Source organism: Malaya genurostris, chromosome 3, assembly GCF_030247185.1.
Source record: "Malaya genurostris strain Urasoe2022 chromosome 3, Malgen_1.1, whole genome shotgun sequence".
NCBI classification, from domain to species: domain Eukaryota; kingdom Metazoa; phylum Arthropoda; class Insecta; order Diptera; family Culicidae; genus Malaya; species Malaya genurostris.
Genome location: NC_080572.1, coordinates 166,300,867 through 166,323,749, shown reverse-complemented (window position 1 = coordinate 166,323,749; position 22,883 = coordinate 166,300,867). Strand labels below are relative to the sequence as shown.

General features: G+C 36.9%; 1 protein-coding gene across 1 annotated transcript in view; it reads left to right on the top strand.

The window, feature by feature from the left end:
- Positions 1 to 887: 887 nt before the first annotated feature.
- Positions 888 to 22,883, top strand: part of LOC131436915 (ETS homologous factor) — a 22,898-nt gene continuing 902 nt past the window's right edge. The window contains exon 1 of the mRNA XM_058605895.1: positions 888 to 1,809. The gene's annotated coding sequence lies outside the window, so the exon portion shown is untranslated. The remainder of the gene's footprint in view (positions 1,810 to 22,883) is intronic.

The following is a 22,883-nucleotide window of genomic DNA, read 5'->3' as shown; positions in this document are numbered from 1 at the left end:
GATTAAAAAGAAACTGTCACTTGCTTATACGCCCTTTTGAAAAATTACCCGAGATATGAGCAAGATCAGACATGAATGCCAAATGATTTCAGTTAAAAAACATTGATTTCATTTTTTGTGGTGAGGGGTGTGTAAATATATGACAACAGCAAATTTTGTGTTCGATAAAAATTATCAATTTTAGTTGTTTTAAGAATTCAATGTGTATGTCAATGTTGCTTTTAAACGGACTTCTTATGTGCGTCAGGGTGTTCAAATGGATAGAAATTATTAATACTCCGTTTCATCAATCGCTAGATTCCTGACAGCTACATAATTGATCATTTTCAGTGTTTTGAACATCCCCCCGCATATGAAATGAGCAAATTTATCAATGCGTAATTTAGGTCAAGCGTCTGAGTGCGTCTTTCCAATGGTATCAATGGAAATCGAATGAAAATTGATCTGCGTTACAAAAACACCAGTAATTTCATCAGTACATGGGTGACCTAATACTCCTTCAAAATCACTATAGATGTTAGCACTGCGCATGATAACCTTTACAGAAAAGCACTCGGCCAACCTGTTGCTTCGGGCAATCAGCCCCAGATCCCTACGCGATCAGTGATCTTAAGATCAGCAGTGATCTTAAGATCAGCAGTGATCTTAGATCACTGATGATTTTTGGTGATTTTATCAACACTTACAATAACAAAAACTAATTGCGGCCCTGCATACGCAACAGCTGACACCACTTGTATGTATGCTGTATTATATTTATGGGAGCGAGAGCAACCAATTCTCTAGTCTCTATCCATACCACAATCACGTGAGAGAAATCAAGCGGCAGAGCACAAGCCCGGTACAAAACTAACATGCGAGCGAAGCCAGTTCTCAGTCATACAGAGGCATCCTTTGGAAGAGGTTGTGTATATTGTTATCATTAAATTCGGTCGTCACCTTTTCGTGACAGTTGTTTAGTGTGGTTCTTGCAGCATAAGGTGAAGGACAGCTGTGGAGACAAGCCGAAAGTGAGGTCAACAAATTAGGCAGCGCTAGGGGAAGGAAATCCAGAGCAAAAGAAGTTGAACGAGAGCGTTCGATACTAATTAAATACGATGAAGTCTCATTCTTGAGAGAGCAGACTTTGTGTACAATTTTCAATTTCAGTTCATAACATATGGAACTTTTCGAGTGGTTAAACTTAAAAAGATCGTGTAAACACTAGAAAAGGATCAATATATTGAGAAATAATCGTAAAGTGAAGTGAAGACACTTTGGTGCATTTTAAAACTATAGCAAGGATTACGTCGTGCAAAAACCGTAAATTTATTGTGAATTAATCCAAAGATGATTAGGCTTGATTATCCGATCAATGAGTACATCTAATTAATTTTAACGAAGATACCCCAAGTGAGCCTGAATATTTGAAAATAGCCTAGCGAAACAACAGCGGAAGTAATATAATCGGCTTGTTTTCATGATATATTCACCTTTGGATTAAGAACCTAACGAAGGAAGTGAAACGTAGCGAGGCGTGTCAAAAGAGGTTTGAGAGGAAAGAACATCTGCCGTGGAAAGACGGTCAGGAAACGCAAATCGTATACACGCAAAGGTGCACCCAGCGGCGAAGGCAATAACAGCACCACAGCAAGCTAAATACATACCGGAAAAGCGGAGAGAAACAAGAGAACCATAAAAACAGCAGACGGACGTCATATGGTATTGGTTCCTAAAATCGTGCAGTCGTGCGTTTATGACCTACTCCAATAAAGAAGCGTGAGGAGCAGAAGGGCACGTGTTACCTCGTTGGTGGTAAACCAGTAGAAGGTAAGGAAACCGTTTTTTTAGTTTTGTCGGCAACATCGAGTATTATAACACGTTTGTTTATATAATTAAGATTCGACGATATTTCCATTCAGAAATATGTTCATTCGTTATAATCTCAGCAAAATAACCATTCTGAGAGCTAGCTCTGTACACAAGTTTTAATTTTATTTATCATCATTTATTGCATATGACATACGACAATGGTAAAAAAGAACAACAAAAAAATAAAAATCGTGATCCTAAATCATGTAGTTATCGTGGAGATAGAAATAAAGAAACGATCTAAACTGACGATGTTAGTATAGAGACCGTGATTCGTTCTACTCCAATTATTTTCGATGGCCGACAATCGTCGATTTCTTGATCAACAACTGTGTGTTGATAGCAGTTTCACAGAAGTTGTGTACAACTTGTCATTGGAACCAGTTTTCAAGCTAATTATGTTAAGCCATACTCTGTATCAGTCAACCATGAGACTTTAGTCGATATGATTAAGATGGCTACTAATCATCAAGGCGAGGGTAAAACTACCGCAGAAACTTCTTGAGTCATGACAAAACCGGCTGTTTACTAACTCATTGGACATGGCCGAATCGTTCGAGCCGGTAAAATTGAGCCTTTGGCTGTTGCTGCTTGCGAAAACGCCAAGAATGTAGGTCGTCAAATAACATGCTCAAAGACGCAGTAGCTTGCGCAGCATTTCGCTTGGTTAATTTCCGGTTGCCTAGAGTAAACCAATTTCTTGTTCTACAATCGTAGTATATATTCAGTATACAAATACAAAAATACAAAAGTAACTCACTTCATTTTCTAAGAGCTTCCTTAACCGATTTCCACAATCTTAGACACAAATGAAAAAGGTCTTACGGTCCCACACGTTGCTATTGAATTTCATCCAGTTCCGAATTCCGGTTCCGGAACTACAGGGCGGAGTGTGTTGAAAATTGCAAACCGTCATTCAGAGCAACGATTCAAAAAGAGAGATTTTTTTTCAAATTGATTCACTACTGTTTACAAATTGAAAAGGTTATGTTAGTTTATTCCCAAATAAACTCTAGTTTAGTATGAATATTAAATGCGCTTAAATTTATAGCTCTTTGAATATTTATTAGTTCTGGTTATTCCGAAATCAGACTCCCTACAGATACAAGTGAATGTGATTGCTTTTAAAACATGGCACAATAGCTCTTAACCACGATTGTTCTAAACAAACATTTCTGTTAAACCAGAAATCATGATGTCATAATATTAACAAAGCATGCATTGATTTTTATTAAATTGACTTAAATTTCATTATTTCACAGATATAAATAACACATGGATCAATAAGTCCCGAGACTAACAATGGAAATAAAATTTTTTTCGCAAAATTTTTTTTATTCATCAACATAATCACCTTTTAGGGTGATACAATAATTCCAACGTTTTTCCAATTTTTCAATACCATGTTTATAAAAAAATGTATCTTTCGCTTCAAAATAAGCTTCAGTTTCAGCGATGACCTCCTCATTTGAGCCAAATCTTTTTCCCTGGAGCATTTTTTAAGATCAGCAAAGAGCCAGTAGTCACTGGGGGCTAAATCTGGCGAGTATGGGGGGAGGGGAAGCAGATCGAAGCCCAATTCGTTCAATTTCGCCATTGTTTTAATCGACTTGTGGCAGGCTGTTTTTGTTCCATCGAAAGCAATCGCGGCACCCACTTGGAAAAAACCTTTTTCATGCTCAATTTTTCATGAAGGATAGTAAATACACTTCCATATGATATCTGTGTCATCTCAGCAATCTCACGGAGCTTCACTTTACGATCTTTCATTATAATTTTTGTCACTTCACTCACATTTTCCGGTGTAACGGCTTCCACAGGTCTACCCGAGCGTTCCGCGTCATTTGTGTCGGTACGACCACGTTTAAACTCGGCGAACCACCGACAAATCGTTGCTTTTGATGGACAAGATAACGGATAACATTTTTCAATCCATTGTTTCGCTTGCACGGTGTTTTTTACCCATTAAAAAACAATGTTTTATCAAAACACGAAACTCGGTTTTTCCATTTTTTAAACAAACTACAAAACGACTTTACTCCAACCTCGATAACTCAGCTGTTTCTGGTCGGATCGACTTAAAATTTTGACCCATTTCAAGCAAAGGTTAGTACTCTAGAAAGACGTGGTTACTGGTTTACTACGAGCGCCATCTCTGCTTTAGTCTCGGGACTTATTGATCCATGTGTTATGTATAAATGGTAAGGCAGAAACTTTTTATTTATCAAAAACATATGAATGATCCCAACGAGAAAGTAAAATCAATTACCAAAGTAAACGATGTACCATCTGTTTCCAGAACAAGATTTTAAAATAATTGTTTCTTGAAATTCGTTGTCTTCTCAAGTTTGAAACGAACCACGAATTATTCATGATTCCAAAGCTACCACAATGAAAAAATCCGACCCTGTCTAGGATAGTACTGTTGGCTAATTTATACGCTTTCTCATTGCTCGCTGATCTGCTACTTTCTCTCGTCGCAGTTACCCATCGGCAGTCCTACATGCATTGGGTTGAGATTGACCGAATAGAAATGAGGTGTAATGACGAGGTGGTAAAATTGTTAAGTCATTACCCCAGTATCCATCGCTCATTTCGACTGTTTTGCTTTTGTGAAATTTTTCCATACCAATCCGAAAGCTCGAGAAGCAATCGGATACGGTCGGAAAAATTTGCGCATTTCCCGTAACAGTTGGTGGGATTGCGGCCAAATCAGCGGAACGAACGAGAGAAAAACATGCCTAGCGAAGAACCGACAATTCTTCGCTTCGCTCCGGAGCACTGTAAATTTTTAATAATTCCATCCGTTTTCTCAGCAAAATTGGTTTTCTGCTAGAAGTAAGAAAGCAACGCAAGTACTGTTAGTTAAATTTAAACTATTTCCCGCTTCTAATTAGTCTACATACTATATACATTCACTGAATTAAGTTGAACATGATAATGATGGAGATAGGCTAAATTCGAAATTTGGGTCCTGGGTCTAAAACAATGGTCTATTATTGCGGCAGACTCTTTAAAAGCAACGAGCAAGAATCGGCTGAGAAATGAAAAACGAATAGCTGCAATTGAATGAATTATACACTCTGATAGGTTAAGTGAAGTGTTTGATACATACAATAGTGGGAAATTCTCGTTTCTTGCGGCCTGTTTACCATTTCCATTGAAGCGTGTGATTGATAACGGTTGAGAAAGGTAGTTGAACCAATAATATGAAAAACGTACACTGGGTATTCGAGAAAAACCTAAAATACGGTAACGGGAAGCTTTCCGGTGCCAAAGATGTTGCTGGTTGGGTTATTCCTGATCCCGCAGGTATTTAATCAACTTCATCTACCTAACGGCCAAATGAATTTATAATCTGCTTAAAAACAATAAATAGGCCAGTTCAAAAAATCAATTCTAGAAAACTCATTCATTACTTACATTTTATCTCCGGTAAACAAAAAAGTTGATCTGTTCAAATTGAAGATTGGTAAACCCGTTTAGTTTGATCTGGTACGACAATGCTAAAAAACTGGATTTTCTCGGAGACTTCCGATCTGTGCACGCTTTGTAATACAAAGCAATTAAACAACCGGAAAGAAGCACCCAAAATCAATGGCTTCTATAAAGCGAAGAAGCCACTATTCGACACGACATATGGTGTTCCATTTTTTTTTTTCTTATTCCGACCTTCTCCCCAGTGCCTCTTCTTACCTCCTGTTCTCATAGCCACAGTTCTACAACAAACTTGTAAAACACAAAGTTGTAAACCGCGGCACCGCAACTCTTGTCGCAATGGAGGTAGCGTGCAGAGAAAATCCGTTTCTCACATAGTCGGTGGTGTTTTCTCGAAGTCTTGGGAAAATTGTCCCGCCATTACTGCTGATACCATCAGTATAATGGAGGAAGACCCACCACGGGGGTATTTTGGGTGATGGGAATACGATGATGATGCTCTGAAATGACGTACGGGAAGTGCTAATTGAAGTAATCTTGCTAGCTTCTCATGCCGACTGGCCGACAGTTGCACGAACAAAATAAGAACAACTGCATCCGGGGGTATTTCCGGTGAAACGATGTTTTATTGTACTTTAATTGAAACTATAGTGTGTGTGTGTGTTTTCTATTTTGGCAAGCTACTTTTGGTTATATTCTTTTTACGTTTCTCATACAGAGAGGTTATGCACTCACTAGTATAATCGACTAGTAAAAATCGGCTCGGAGGGCCAAGTGTCATATATCATTCGACTCAGTTCGTCGAGCTGAGTATGTGTCAAATAATCTCACTAGGTTTTCTAGGAGATGGCTGAACCGATTTTGATAAACTTAGGTTCATATCAGGGGTGGAAATTAGCAAATTTTTGGAATCACAGTAAACAAAAATAGTCAGTATTATCGTTTTATATTACATATTTATTATAGATATTATAATGAATTTTGAAATGATTTCATTCCCCACAATTAAAAAAATAATCGCAATTTTAGTTTTGTTACCTAATTTTTTAATTCACGGTGTTCGGTTTTACCTTTTTTTATAAATATAAAAAATAGGTATAGAATTCGCTCAAACTTTAGAAAATTTTTCCGAGGCCCGGAGGGCCGAATTCCATATACCAATTGATTCAGCTCGACGAACTGAGCAAATGTCCGTGTGTGTGTGTGTGTGTGTGTGTGTGTGTGTGTGTGTGTGTGTGTGTGTGTATGTGTGTGTCTGTATGTGTGTTGTCAACTAAGAGGTCGAGATCTCAGAGATGGCTGGACCGATTTTGAACAAACTAGTCGCAAATGAAAGGTCTCCCCGTCACCCAGAACGCTATTGAATGGTTTTGAGATCGGATGTTTACTTTTTGAGTTATACGAAGTTTTATGACAAAATTTTCAGTTTTTTTACAGCATCTGTCACAATTGACCTTGAAACAGAATAAATTTTCAGACTTAAATTCCGCACGGTGATACCTATCGAACAAGCCATAGATTGTTAAAATCCGTCCATTTCTAACGTAGATGTCGAAATTTTTGTGTAAGCGAATTTTTCCCCTATTCCAGCAGTAGAAGTTTTGAGCGCTGTCTGGCAAAAAAATGCTTGGGAGCAACATAAAACACGATTTTTATACTGTTACATACATTTGTTTCTAAGTACCCACAAGACTGTATACAGCATGATATTTTGCCTCGAACCGATTTTAGCACGGTTCGTTTTTGGCAACATAATCGTTCGAATATGCCATATGTAAACCAGATGATGGCAGAATTTTCGATTTGAAAGCAATTCCATAATTATATTGATTTAAACTACTTACAGCAATAAATGCTGGAAGAACATAACACCCATATACCATTCGAATCAGTTCGTCGAGATCAGCAAATGCGCGTGCGACAAATAATTTCACTCAATTTTTTTCGGAGATGACTCAACCGTTTTCTACGAACTCAGATTCATATGAAAAGTCAACAACAAGGTTCCTGAATGATGTTTAGTTCCGACCTCTGGTTCCGGAACTACAGGATGATATGTGAAACGAAATTAAAACTGTATAACTCATTTTTCTCGTAGATGGCTGAACCGATCTAAGATTCAAATGAAATCTAAGAATCATCTAAGATTCAAATGAAAAGTTTTAAGATTCTATAAAACATCTTGTTTCTCAGACAGATCCAACTTCCGGTTTCGGATATAGTATAAAAATGTCTATTTCACATAAATTAATCAGGTTTATCGGGTTAGCAAATTTGGATAGTCGATAACCAAATAAACTTATTTCATTTTTAGTGGTAATCAGTTTTTGATTCGGATTTAATTCGCACTACGATTTCTCAAAGATGTCTACACTGATTTTCAAACATTTTGAAACAAATGTAAACTATACAGCTACTCAGGTGAATTTGTCTGACTTCGGCTACACCGAATTTCGAATTCCGGTTTCAGTGTCGTATCGTTTCTCAAAGCTCAATCGTTTTCTCAAAAAAAAACCCAAATCGAATTTCAGAAACAAAAGTTCAAATTTAAATAAATCCAATTTTATCCAATTCTGACTTCCGATTCTGGAATTGTAAGATGATGAATTTTTAAAATTCAAAGCGATATAGAAGATGACAATCTCGAAAAGCGTTAAAGTTGGACTCAAAAATATTGCAATTCATTCGTCATATGGCCATACGAATCGGTTTGGGTTATGCTGGTTCCTGAATACCGGCTCTAGAAGTACCTTCAATTACCCTAAACTCTAAAGTGGAAATTACTTCGACATATCATGGAATGTTTAATCGATTGTTACACTTTCAGATTCACATTCGATCCGATTTGCAGTTTCGACATTATAGAGTAATGAGTGATTAAAATCTCAAATTGCCACTTAAAACGACGGACATTAGAATAATGTCATGAAAACTGAAACACCGAAGAATATTCATGAAAAAAACACATGCGGATTGATAAAAATAAAGGTATCATCTCACTGCTAGGAGGATTGAGCGCGTTTTTTTTATTCACAATCGGAAATCTTGATGAACATTTTCATGCGCAAAATGGGCTTATTTCCACCTCTGGTTCATATGAAAGGTCTTGTGGTCCCATACGGAATTCTTGAATTTCATCCGGATCCGAATTCCGGTTCCGGAATTAAAGGGTAAAGTGATTTAAACATTTTGTACCGTCATTTTGACATTTTGACAGCCAAGCAAATCGATTCCGGCTATCCTGGCTCCCGGTTTCCGATTTCGGAAGCGCCGGAAACAGTGGTTGGAATTTCGGATCACTGAATCATCAGAAAACATTAACGACAAACTGGAACAATTTTAAAATTTCTCAAAAGGTGCAGATGACCTTCGATTTAAGTGGCGGTTTAAAATAAATTTCGGGTTCAGTATAATTGTTTTCTATGACGGTTTGAAACTTTGAAAATTTATCACCTTGTAATGATAGAACTGGAAGTCGGACTTGGATTTTTTTATGGGAGCATCAGAACTGGTAATTTGAGTTTGATTTTATGAAAATCTGATATGAGTTCATTTGACCCTGAACTATCTTGATCTGCAACCTATACACGCAGAGAAAAATATTAAAAAAATAACCAAATTTGGGTTTCACACAACAATTTTTTTATTGAAATAGTGACAAAAGACAATCTGGTTTGATATTGCAAATATTGCTGGTTGAAACTAAAAAACATGACGATTACTTTTCTCAGTGAATTAGGTTGTTTCAATCAATATTTTGATAAAAATAATCAATATTTTACTTGTGCGTTCCTGTCAATTCCTTGACAAATAAATTCACAGTAAATTCAATTTGTAAAATTAGTTTCAAATTAACAAACTCTAGTTTATAATAATTATTTTTAGAGCTTCAAATTTACAAACTTTTTAGCTAAAATAAGTGAACTTAAATTTAGTTATTTCAACTAACGCTTTTATTTGTTATAATTACATAGTTTTGTTTGATTTCTTTTAAATTAAATGCACACTACTTTTATTTCGATTTATGCTAGTCTTTAAATTTTCCAAAAACCAAATTATTCACATATCACAATCAAACCGGAGTATTTTAATCAGTATCCAATGTATTGGTGCTTCATCAGTCCGGTCTAGATCTCTGCATCAAATACTTGTTTTGTAAAAAAAATATGTTATGCAATTTTTAAGAAAATTATAAATTATCAATACATACGCTTGAATTGTTACTTGGAAACACCCTGTGGAATAAAAGAAGTAGATAAAATTTTACTTATAATCAGTGGCGTCTCGTGGCAAAATTTACGGGTTGTGCACTGATTATATAAGATGTAATACAGTAATTACAGTTCGTTGTAAGCGAAAACTTTTTTCCAATACTATGAAATATGGACTACTTTTAGATGGGTTATTTTTATTAAACTTTTTTCGTATCATCGATACAACAGAAGAAATCCGCGCCCTGCACTTCTAGCAAATCTGTCAATAATATCATCAACAAAACCGCTTCGACGTTGCAACTGACCCAACCAAGGATGCGAGGTTATTTTTTTAAATCTGTGTGCGAACCAAAATCCGTCTGAGCAAGAAAACGCTCTGTAGGATACTTTGTTTTGCCTAGCAATTTGAAGACTTTTAGAGGCTCATTGACTTCAGAAATCTGTGAAAATTTGTGCAGCATATTCAGAACATGTGAAGCTCAGATTAATCTGTGAACCTGACATCTCTGGAGAAAGCAATTGGTTTTTTACTGTCATAAGCACAAACCACCGAAGTCTCTCCTGAAGGTGCGCACAAAGATAAATAATAAAGACATGTATGTGCTTATAAATATTTTTGAAAAATGTGGTTCGTTCCCGGTACCTTCTGAAATGACCGCACTCGCCGCTGGGTGGAGCGCGAGATTAATTGAATTGTTATCATTTCAACCAAAGTGTGCCATAAAATCTCAATATATACAAATGAGCTACCGAATCGAAAGGGTTCTCACGGTTTGACATTTGCATTATGAATGTATGATTTGAACTCAGCAGTGAAACCAATTTTTCACCATTGGTGCCAGTTTCACGGAGGACCGTAGATGTGCGCCAAAAAAAGATCGTGACTGTCATGTCTGGAAATTCGTTTGTGGTGCGCATGCATACAAGTTCTCACAGAGCCAAACGTGACAGAGAGAACAACAAATCTCTGACCTTAGCTGAGTAATTACCTCTCTTCTCGAGTCAGTGCAGTAACTCATGTGCACCGAAAAGACACTAACACAGCGACAAAAACTCGGTGCACAAGGCAAAATACTCAAGTTCAGAGAGCCACGGCATTGCGATATGAAAAGATCGTTTGACCAGCAAGCAGCTTAGGGTGAATTTTTGCATATTATGCTGTGGATAAAATCGCTCAATATTTTCCATTTGGTACCATCCGACCTGATTTCATCGAATAAATATAGAATCTAAAAACGATAGAATGCGGATGGGGATGCAGTTAGTTCCTGCAGTGCACGAGATGCACATAAGGACGAGACACCACTGCTTATAAAACACGCACAAACTTTATCCGCGAGAGAAAAATGCTCTGGCTTATTCACGCGGAAAAAATTGCCCACATTTATAAGAAATATAACTAATATAGTCCATTTAAATAGTAAACTTTGTTGTATCACTGCAAAAATAAGATCATGAATAAATTAAACCAATATAGCAGGATTGAATCAACATAGGCATAGCGGATAATATCAACTTAACTTTGGTTTACATGTAAAAAATAGTTAGTTTATTCCAACAATAGAATCAGCCGGAAAAATATTTTTTCCACTTGATTAGACCGAAATTTCGATTTAAATCAAACAGAGCACATTGTTGATGTTGAAGGGAGGAATTAGCTCAAAACAATCATATTCTAGTTAGAATTCATCATTAATCAAATTAAAAAATCTACAAACAGTTCTGTTATGAAAAAACAACTCTTGAAATTGACATTTTTACTTAAGGTACCCTTTCTCCGGATCCGGAAGTTCGATCGGAACAAATATGAGATATTCTTATGGTATCTAAAGTTGAATCAAAGATAGTAAAAATCCATTGAGCCATCTTCGAAAAGTTACTGACATTATTTTCACTGATGCATATCATCCTGTAATTCCGGAACCAGAAGTCGGATCTAAATTAAATTCAGGAACTTCGTATGGGACCATAAAACTTTTCATTTGAATTTAAGTTTGTGAAAATCGGTTCAGCTATTTTCGAGAAAATTCTGAATTTCGAGCTGAATCGAATGGTATATGACATTCGACCCTCCGAGTCTCGGATCAAAAGTCAATTTTCACAGTGGTTGCATAGCCTTTTTTGTATGAGAAAGGCAAAAATATTCCTATGGTTGAATAGATATAAAAAAGTCTACGAAGGAGGTTCAAAAGTGCCAATTTACGCGGTTTATGAAGTTATTATTAATCACACAACGACAAAGGGAATATTCACATTTCTATTAGAAACATTAAGGTTTAATAAGCAATGTATGGTAAAACAGATTACCGTATTAAAAAGAACGTTCAGATCGTTCATTGGCTTATGTTATACTTGCAGTCTTTCCTAAACAGTCTGCATGAGTGTCACGAATTGGGAAAGAACCGCCCATTTGAAAAAAAAAACTTTTCTGTCATCGTCTGTTAATCTATTTCCAGTACCTGTACCAAAAAATCCAACGTTTAATAAGCCGGAAATCTATTATTAATTTCGAAACTACCTTATTCAGCGCATCATTGTGTATGTTTATACAGCTCAGAGTACGAAAAATACTAGGAGGCCAACGGACGTGCGGATTTCTGAATGTTTTGTTGATTCATTTCACTACACATCATCAGCTGCCGCCACCACCGCAACCATACCGTTTTCACAAAAATAATCGAACGCATCTATGTACGTCCGTCCGGCTTCTTCAGTTCCCACTGTGTACCGCCATCCGCATGCCGATCAATTGCGTGCCTGTCTATGCCGGATAACCTACACCAAAAGAAGAAAAGCAGTTGGTTTTCTCTTTTTTTTCGGCGGATGTTGTTTGAAATAACAGAATACTGGCCGATGGCAGTCAGTCATCCTATTCTGTGAAACATCCGCAAACAAATCATCGGTTATTTACCTTGATGGCGAATTTGTTGTATATCGCCGAAAACCAAGCTAAGATTTCTATGTGATCTGATATTCCAAGACGAAAAATGATGCGACAATGAAAAGCTTCTAACATTCGAACTCAAGTTACGTTCGATATTGACATAATAATCGATATTTATCTTAATAATCGAGGAACCAAATCATTATATGGATTACTGTCAGCTATAATTTATGTTTGTTTTTGCGTTGCAAATTCGTCAATAATAACACCCATTTAAATTGAAACTTTATAAATATTCTGAATAGATTTCTATGTGATCTGATATTCCAAGACGAAAAATGATGCGACAATGAAAAGCTTCTAACATTCGAACTCAAGTTACGTTCGATATTGACATAATAATCGATATTTATCTTAATAATCGAGGAACCAAATCATTATATGGATTACTGTCAGCTATAATTTATGTTTGTTTTTGCGTTGCAAATTCGTCAATAATAACTCCCATTTAAATTGAAACTTTATAAATATTCTGAATAGACAAGTAAAAATATCCGCTCAAGTTTCAAGCTAGGATGATATTATATCTATTACTGAGCATGCTAAATCATGCCATCCTGCCTCTTCAGATCGTGGTCTGTATCAAGATTGGCCGTCTGTAGCATGCAGACCGTTTACCCATATCCGCGACGCTGTCTGGTAATACCGGAAGCACAAGTGGCGAGATTTCTGCCCCCACGCAAACAAACACTTATGTAGCAAAATCAGCTGCAGAGACAGAACGGAAGAGAAGGCAACAAAGATACCCGATGTGGACACTCCAACTCGACTCTGTTATGAATCGGTTTTGGGCGACCTCCGCTTCGCCTGTGAGCTAATAAAATTAATCAATTAGGGAAACAGGAAATCTAATTTAAATACGGCGCGGATCAACCGTATAAACAAAGCATACAGACCGATAATAAGTAGTAGGTATTAATAAATCCCTCGGCGTTTGTGCACAAGACAACTGTTTCAGTGTCGATGATGATCTGAGAATCTATCTTGCGCGATATTGAGTGCTCAAGGAGGTAAAAGTGGAGTAGTGGAAAACAGAACTCTTCGATACATGCTACCAAAACTGGCATCCGGCAGGCACCTTTGTATGAATAGAGAGAGCATGATGTATTCGATTTTATCTATCTACTGGCTCATCGTACGTCAACCGAGAAGAAACAGACGAGCACCTCAAATAGCACGAATGCAGTTGATTTATATGCGGTATTTTAATCGGCTTCCGTTTGGACTTCTTCGGTCAATGAAAACAGAAATAACCTGAAAAAGATATCTTACAAATTATTTTCTTATGTCAACTTCACATTCTATTTCTCAACGATATCCCTCGAAGGATGACGCAATTATTTGTTCACGCGGAAAAGTTTGCATTCCAGTAAGCATTCATAGTACATCTTTTTGCTTCGAAAAACAAAACAGTTTTCAAATATAAAAAAAAAATTTCTACCATCAATACAGAACCACGCGGGATTTCCTATTTCCTAATTAACTACTGTATTACCGGTTTCCATTTAGCTTTTCTTCTTCATTTCCTTTGACCGCATTGACTGTCTTCGTTTCCTGTCTCCATGTGATCATGTTTGCTTCTTTTTCTTTCGATAGATTATACTGCCACAGTACTTGCGGGATGGCTGTGTTTGTGTACTCAACTTTCATTACACACTGTATTTCAGCTGTATCTAAACTGCATAGTCGAGTTCGAAGATTAATCACCAATTGAAAAATGATGTGCGAGGTTAAGATGATACAAAATTTATGTGACATGGCCGAATAAAATATTAGTTATCCTAAGTTCTTAGGTTTTGCCACCACTTTTCAAACAGAATGGAGTACAGCGTAAGACGCACATAATTGAAAACCTGGTGGCAATGAATTTGTCTTTTTGATGTGATGGTAAAATAAATAAAAAAGGGAAAACTCTGAAACTTCGCATAAAAAAAACGCATAACTCTGAAAATTCGCATAAAAAAGTCGCATAAAAAAAGACCGCATAAAAAAAGACCTTAGTGTACTTATGTAATACGTATTTAAGTAGAACATTGAGTATTGTCCAACTAATAATATAAAACTTTTTTCTCGAATATGTACTGTTTGTTTGTATAAAACTTTTTTGTCAAAAATGCATTAGCTACGCGATTCTTTCAGATGTAATTAGATTACAAATAGAACAACATAAGACCAAGAAATACTGCTGATAGCGTTGCAGAATAGAAAACAAATTCATTCGAAACTTTTTTTACCGGTGTAAAATCCCACTCAGTCACTTCCTTTGGCAGCGGAAAACATACACCAATAACACAGTATTAATGACTGACGGTAGCCGCTCTCGCTAGACTGCAATGATAATTTCCGCTCAGACATGTATGAGATCGTGGTTTCGAACTCAGCCCACCGAATCCGACAATCCTCACGCCTTCATTGTTGCGTGGCCACCGCGATCAGGTTCCGGGGATTGCCCCTCTTACTGCCGTCATCCGCTGTTTCTAAGCAGGTCGATAGTTATGTAATTATCCTATTAAAAAACGTCGCTTCCCGTGTTTCAATGCTTTTGTGCCTGCACAGTATTTTATTTCTTCACCTTCTTCTATTCCGTTCCATCTTAGATGCATTATACTTACCGTTTTGCCTTTCTCATATAGAAAGGTTATGCAATCACTGTGAAAACCCGAGGTTATGCAATCACTGTGAGGGCCGAGTGTCATATACCATTCGACTCAGTTCATCGAGTACGCAAAATGTCTGTGTGTGTGTGTGTGTATGTGTGTGTGTGTGTGTGTGTGTGTGTGTGTGTGTGTGTGTGTGTATGTGCGTATGTGTGTATGTAACGTTTTTTTGCACTAACTTTTCTCGGAGATGGCTGAACCGATTTTCACAAACTTAGATTCAAATGAAAGGTCTTGTGATCCCATACAAAATTCCTGAATATTATTTGGATCCGACTTCCGGTTCCGGAATTATGGGGTAAAATGTGCAAAAAATTGTGAAAATAAGTGCACTAACTTTTCTCAGAGATGGCTGAATCGATTTTCACAAACTTAGATTCAAATGAAAGGTCTTGAGGTCCCATACAAAATTCCTGAATATTATTTGGATCCGACTTCCGTTTCGAGAGTTATGGGGTAAAATGTGCAAAAATAAGAAAATATGTATTTTAACTTTTCTCATAGATGGCGTGACCGATTTTCACAAACTTAGGTTCAAATGAAAGGTCCTGTGGTCCCATGCGTTATTCCTGAATTTCATCCGGATCCGACTTCCGGATCCGGAAATATAGGGTAAAGTGTGTTAAACATTTTATACCATCACTGAAAAGAGCGAAAAACCGTAAAAAGTTTTCAAAATCGACCTCAAATCTTTTCCAATTGATAGTTTTTATCAGTAGACGATCAAACAAATCTATTTCGATTATTCTTTTAAGAATCGAAGAAAAATAATTTTGAAGAATACCACAGTATTATATATGATAGTTTGATTGATATGAGAAAGGCATCATTACACCACTAGGTGGATTAAAACAGGTTTTTTCATTGCTTTAAATTTACTCGCATCTTTTTTGTGTATCTTCTTTTCAAAGAGAAAAAAGCAAAGCGGTTGAGGTTTTCAGTTTATAGTTCTGAATCCAACATTTCAAGGACTGATTTTCTTACTTAACTTCAATACCAAATTTAGCATAAGCAAACATTCGTTACTATGCCGTACCATTGAAGTACACTCCACTAGTCAAAATTTTTATATTATAAGTAATTTGTGTTGTTTGTAAGCAAAACACGCTTGAAGTAAAATACGCTTCTACTTCTCTCTCATTCTCGCGGTAACCGCACATCCAGCATTGTAACTTTCTGTAACGGTTCTAAACAAAAAATTTACCGACATTGTGACATCAGCTAAACATTTAGGCCGAAAATAGCCATGTTCTTATACAAATAGAAGAACCAATGAATATTTCGGCTGATAGCAAAGTGTTTGCGCACAGTCGAAAATCGACGCTACGTCGGCAGCGACTGGTTGAAAGCGTCATCATCGCCTTAGTAACCAACGATGAAACGACCAGTGACAGGAAAGTCTGCCACCTTTCTTCACTTTGCTACTGCCAGGCCTAGTTGATCGCGCTTTAAGTGCGCTGTTGATACATTTCTTTTCGCGCTATTTATATGATGCATTTTTTTTCCTCGTGGCTTACATGTGGGAAAATAAGTAAGCCCAGATGAATATGAACAACACTCACAGTATGGCATGCTGTGTCATTACTACATATTTCTAAGGGGGAAACAACACATCAGATAAAACAACAAAAAAAAAACGGAAATCCTTTTGAAGCCCTCGTCTGGTTAGTTGAACATTTCGGCAGATTCCCATAAACCGTTTTGAGCACCGAGGAAGCGACGCATGATGACGTTTGGCGTCGTCAGCCAGCGGTCGATGAATAGTTCCCATCAGCTGGCTGTCATACATTGTACGCCAGCCAGTACCGATGAGATCTAATTATTTTGATCCATCCGTCTGCTTTCCGCGTTGAAAACAGTGAATGAGAGCAGGAAAAACAAACCCATTGAACCTGGGGCTCCATTCATACGGGTTCGTAGAATTGAATACACACGAACAACACAAGCACAATTTGGGCGGAAACAGCAGCCTCCGGTGTGTGCTATCCGGTTTTGAATAGGAAATGGAAATCATTGTGAACAAGTTTTGATGAATTTCATCAAAGTTGCTGAATTGTGATTTGCGATTCAAAAGTGCCAGAATGATGTTTCCAATGTATGACAATTTCGTAAACCTTTTACTATATCTGTTTTTTTGGATAAATTATATGTCCTTGAATTAATCTTTCAAAACTGAATTTATTCTTTTTACTTTTCCCAAAATACCGGTGACGGTATGTTACTACATAATGTAAACGTTTTATTAATCATCTTCTCGCATCAGTTACCGTTTCCATCTGGCCTTTACTCACAGTTACTAGCAAATGATTTCCGCTGGAAAGTAATTCGTTGCAAATAACGGAAATCGTACATCGCAAGGTCATCAGTGTCTGTATTATGACACAAATTAAAGCAATTCCGAGGTTGTTTATAACTGAGTTAATTGTGCTGCTGTTTATAACGAATGTCATTTTTGTTTGAGAAAACTGAAACTGTCCCTCTCAGCAGGCGGTTCTATTTTGTTGGTCGTTGAGCGCTTATTGAACAGCATACTGCACGAAATATTCGTTCAGTTTGCTGGAACGGTTTGTTGTTGTTTTTTCTCTTGAAAAAATAGTGTGAAATCTAGATGTTACCTTCATATAGAAAGAAGATTTGTTGTTATTTTACGGGAATTGTACAGGTATGTAGTGTTAGTTTGAACAAATAAGTGGACAAAACTTCAGAAATTCTGCAGTAAAACTAGTCCAACGGGGCTCCAACTCCTCATGTTAAATATGGCTCAACAATGGACCTCTGTCTGCCGGGTTTGTTGAACGAAGAAATGGCATTTGTTTCAACGGTCTGTTTCAAAATCGGCAAACGAAGGTCCCGTGTTGGCCTCCCGTTGAACGATTGATTGGACTTTCATTGGACCAATGATTCAATGTATTGGACCAATGAAGGACCACCGTTGAACGTTTTTTCCTAAGAGGGTGTGTTAAAGCAAAGTCAGCAGCTGCGCGATTCATATGGGTGGTCTATAATATAACTGAAACTGAAACAAACGTATTGGCACATTGTCGCAAAGCTGATATACCGGTAGCGACACCTGCCAATGAAAAATGGAACCAAGAAAAGGAGGATTCTTTCGGAAATTTTCATATAGGCAGCAGTGATTTGCAACATTTTTATCGTTTATTCAATAGTACAAATAGATATCAGCAATAAAAGTACACTCGGAGTAGAAGAAAATCGATTTCAAAGTGATTACTACTACTTTTTTAGAGTAAACAACGATTAAACATGGAAAATCTTCAGAAATGTGCGAAATTGGGTAAGCTTAGGTTTTTTCGGATCAACATTTTTTTAAACAGAAACCAGTGTAATGTTGATTTCTCGAGTACTAGAATGTATAGGGATCGAGTACAATTTATTTTGGATACTTTATTTGTTATTTCCAGGTATTTGAAAAATGATATCAAACCAAGTTTAATGCTCTATTCTGAATAAACGGTAGATTTCGCACAATGAATTAAGACCAACATTACCACCTCAGAGTAAAAACTTTTTCTTCAATTTCTACTATGATCGTAGAAGATAGTCTATGAAAGAAATCGTTGAAAAGGTGGAGTAATTAGAAATTTTCCTACCGATTTAACAGCTCTTGCTGAAAGTATCATCTCTAAACAAGCAGCGCCCTACATTTCAGTTTTGCGACAATATGCCAATCCCCTGCAAGCCGTTTTAGTTTTAGGGCATATTCAGGAGTGTTTTAGTTCTAGATGCATAATTTATGTCAGTAACAAAATTTAAATCTGGATTTTATAACAAGAAAAACTGGCAGCCCCAGCAGTGTTTTACTCGTGTTTCAAATATACAAAAAATAGATCGGCATCGTAGACCAGTTTTAAATTTGACAGAAGAACTGGTCGAATAAATAAAACTAGAACGGCTTGCTGGGGATACGTTCGTTTCAGTTTCAGTTATATTATAGACCACCCATATGAATCTCGCAGCTGCTGAATTTGCTCTTATTTATTCGAACAGTTCTACTGTCAAATTTAAAACTGGTATACGCTGCCATTCTATTTTTTTAACAGGAGGTATATAAGATCAGGACCACCGAGAGTGCGGAAAAAGGGGGGATTCCCCCTTTTTTAGGAGGCTCGGATATTCTTTATAATCTTTATAATAAAATAAAGTATTAGAAACGGAAATCACATTTGCCATGTGAATTGTTTTGTTAAGTTAATGTATGATAAGTCGATGATGGCGATGATCGAATTTGTGAGTATGGCACAAATTTAACAAAACTTGAAAAAATTCCAGGCCCCTCGGGCTCGAATTTTCTCTCAATGGCTCTGTAAAAGATACGAATAACAGATGTTCCATGATCTTGCAGCCTGGGAAGCAGTCAAACAATAGCGGACATATACAGCATCCATCGAACCTGGTTGTATGAAAGTCGTTTTCACGTTAACACGATGTCATCCGAAATTGAACGTTGATACATATAAGTGATATGAATGTAAAAACCGGATAAGTGCATCTTAGTTTTAAAAAACGCGTTTGTGTGTTTTTGAATGCATAACCCGGATAGAAACACTCATTAAAAAAGGCGGGTGGGTAATGTCAGAGACATAACTGGATGTCGTGAATACGAAAACAACTGACATGTTCCTTAACACTTGCGAATATCAATTGTATGAATTAAGCACGCATTACCCTTTTTCACATTTTTCGCAAAAACAAAGAAAGCTTCACTTGATCTCGATTACTGTGAATTTCACACAGCGAAAAGTGCACAAATCTAAGCAAACTGTTCTTGATTTGCAGTAAACTGAGGATATTTCCCTACGATTTGCGAACAACAAATCCTAATAGTTCTTTAGAAAACTTTTAGAGCCATTAGAACGGCTGATATTGTGCAATGCTGTCCACCGTTGTTTTTTTTTCCCAATGCTAATGACTGGCAGCTGTGACGTAATCGCTCTTGTCGAAAGCGTGCAGACGACACAAAACACATCTGCTCGCAGTGGCGATACAATCCAAACTGATTCAAGTTTTGTTGAGAGGCTTGTTTCTACCTGATTTCGTTTGTAGCTTTTTCACTAATGGGCGGTCCTAACGGCTATAAAAATAGCCGCATACAGAATTTCAATGTCGATTATTTCATTTCGGATTTGCATATTTTATTGAAAGAAACTATCAATATGCTGTAGGGATTCGTTTCCAGCATTCAGAAGAGTCAAATTGCGTAATTCTCTACGACATTAAACTCTGGAACATTTTTCGCAAAAAAAGGCTTCACTTGATCTCGATTACTGTGAATTTCACACAGCGAAAAGTGCACAAATCTAAGCAAACTGTTCTTGATTTGCAGTAAACTGAGGATATTTCCCTACGATTTGCGAACAACAAATCCTAATAGTTCTTTAGAAAACTTTTAGAGCCATTAGAACGGCTGATATTGTGCAATGCTCTCCACCGTTGTTTTTTTTCCCAATGCTAATGACTGGCAGCTGTGACGTAATCGCTCTTGTCGAAAGCGTGCAGACGACACAAAACACATCTGCTCGCAGTGGCGATTGAATCCAAACTGATTGAATTTTTGTTAAGAGATTTCCTTTTATGTGATTTCGTTTGTAGCTTTTTCACTAATGGGCGGTCCTAACGGCTATAAAAATAGCCGCATACAGAATTTTATTGTCGATTATTTCATTTCGGATTTGCATAATTTATTGAAAGAAATTATTAATATGCTGTAGGGATTCGGTTCTAGCATTCACAAGGACCAAATTGAGGAACTCAATTTGGTCCGTCGCTGCTGGTTGATGATTCCACTCCCACGACGTCTGCTTCCATCGAACGCACGAAAAGAAATGATCAATTACGCATTCAGTTGAAGATATGTGCCTGACTACCTCAAAATCGTCGTCCTTGCGCGAAAAACCCAAGCGAAAGTAAGGTGTTTTCCGCGTTGTTTTCAAATTTTAAGAAAACTTAATTTTTGAGTTGTTTGTGGTTATCGCACACTGTTCAAAATATTATCCTGAATTCCTGATCATATTTTTGATGAAATGGTGAAAGAATTATGTTGCTACCATTAATACAAGTCGAGATATTCACGATTAAGTTCTGCCCATTCTTCCATATGGCTAATTTTGAAAAGGCGCCCCATAGTAAAGTAAGTCGTATTCACGACAAAATACTTAAACGGAGTTTCCGAACTGATTTGCACTTACCGATTTTTGCATTCAGCCTTTCATATACCAAATTGATGGGGCTGAGGTTCACTAAGAGATTGATAGTACTTTCTTTCTCATGACAGAACCAGCTTTGAGATCGCGCGGAATCCGGCGGAAAAAAAATCGTCAGAATTAGATACACTGGGTTCAATGTTTCAAATCTGTTGACTCTACTAAACTATCACGTCGTTCAAGACTAATTTGCAAGACTAATTTGCATAAAAAATCATACGTTTCTTCAATTGGGAAAGTTTTTAATAGGCCTTGTTCATTCTGCGATAGCATTTAACAATTACCTTTTAGCATACGGTTAGTGTCTGTGAATTTATTTTAAAAAAAGCATTTTCTGCGCGGAGCATACTAAGTCGCGCGTGAATAGTACCATCATATCATATCATATATTAACAATATTGCCTACGCGACCAACATTCGGACTTTTACTGCGCCGATACTGATCATTCTATTCTGGGGTTATCAGAAGATGTGCATTGAAGGATGATTTGCCAATGCCAGGACTGATCATCTAGAAATTTTCTGTACAATTTCAGCTGATCCCGATTAGTAACGGAGTGGAAAACAGAGGTGGTCGGTCAAGCTCAAGCTCACGCTCAGCCATACATTTATATGTCAAATTGAACAGTAAATTGACCTGAAATGCGTGAACCTGGATAAATATTAAAATCCTGCACATAGCAACATTATAAACAAAATTAAACAGATTTTGATTTTGTTTTAATAATAATTTTTTTGATGTTTTAGAGATTTGTACACTTATGTGTTCAACATTATACAAAACGAAAAAAGATTCGAATCGAAGTAAGATAACGGCACCCCCGTTTATCTCCAGCTTAGCTCCAGGAATCATATACTCAAACCATAAGTTAGAGAGGGATCTGCTGTCTCTGCTCGATTCATCGGCTCTAAGGGTGAGATGAAAATAGGTGCATTAGATTCGATTTCTTGCGTTGCTATCACAGCAGTATTACACAATTTTTCGAACTATTATTTTCTATGGTATTGCTTGTTAGAGCCGAGACAAAGATATTGTATTTGATTTTATCACAATCCGTTGATTGAAGGTCAAGTAATCCGCAAAATAACATGGCGACTACACTAATGAGATGATTATTGGTACAGTATATCGACTGGCTGGTCTTCACTCCAGATGCAATAATTTTACTTGTTGACAAATCCATCCAACCAGAAATGAGTTTCGTCGCTGAACACAATTTTTCGATAAAAAAAAGTAGATCTTCCTCCAATTCTGCCAGCGCCAAGCGCGATCAAACGACGATTCATGATTAAATTATAAACCGAACTGAACAAATTTGACAATGACACAATCGTATTCACGCATAATCTGTCAAAAACAGTGTTGCCTAAAAGATAACAGATCTGTCTTTTAAATAAAGTATTACATTTTGATTATAGATTTGATCTTCTCGTTTGGTTTCGTTACCTATTCGTTAACAGAATATCAAATCCGTAACTAGTACTACGTTTCTACTTTTATTTTGAACAAATCTTTTTCCCAAAGCCTTGCAATATCTGATCAATATTTTTCTATCCT